This window comes from Podarcis melisellensis, assembly GCF_964234715.1.
Source record: "Podarcis melisellensis genome assembly, chromosome: 1".
Classification (NCBI taxonomy): Eukaryota; Metazoa; Chordata; class Lepidosauria; order Squamata; family Lacertidae; genus Podarcis; species Podarcis melisellensis.
The window spans coordinates 105,883,780-105,884,530 of NC_138528.1; positions in this window are offsets into that span (position 1 = coordinate 105,883,780).

Sequence of the window (751 nt, forward strand, 5' to 3'; positions counted from 1 at the left end):
ATATTGGACTAGGTTTGTCAATGATCTGGCAATAGTTAATGTCAGAACAATTGATGGCCCTGGATGAAGACAATCTGTTTGCCTCAAAAAACATGTCTCACCAGCTAAATGGGGCTGAGATGAACATTGTAAAAGGCTTTAATAATATATAATGAGTACACAAACATTTAGCTTTATTGGGGTATTGCATGGGGAGGTTTGTGGTGAGTTTTTTTGAAAAACAAAACATTCCCATTTTAGAGGTGAAATAAGTTGTTAATTCTGAGCGTTTTATAGCCATCAGGCTTTACCTGAGACAGTTCACGCCCCCCCCCCCAAAGTATAATATTTTTCAACAAGCTGATCATGTTTGCAACATGATAATCTTGGACTGGTTTGTTGTTGTTTTTTGTCCATATGTAATAATTTTATATAGTTAGGAGTTTAAAAAACTGTCTGTATATGCTGTTAATATCTAAACTTCTTCACTTTTCCCAAATGTCTAGTATTTACATAAAAGTCCCAATTTTGCAAATCGAAAGGATGGAGAAAACCCGGATGTCTTGCATAATTTAAACGCTTTTGGATATATAGACATTTTTGTACAACTTTGGTTACGGCCTCTCATCTGTTTCTGAAAAACTGTTAACTGCCTTTGTGCTAAAATAAACTGCATTGTGCAGGGTTTTGGCTCTCTTGTGACCCAGAATGTGTGTTTGGTCTTACTCTGATAAAACTACCAGGCCAAGCCTTTTAAAAATCCATGTATGAC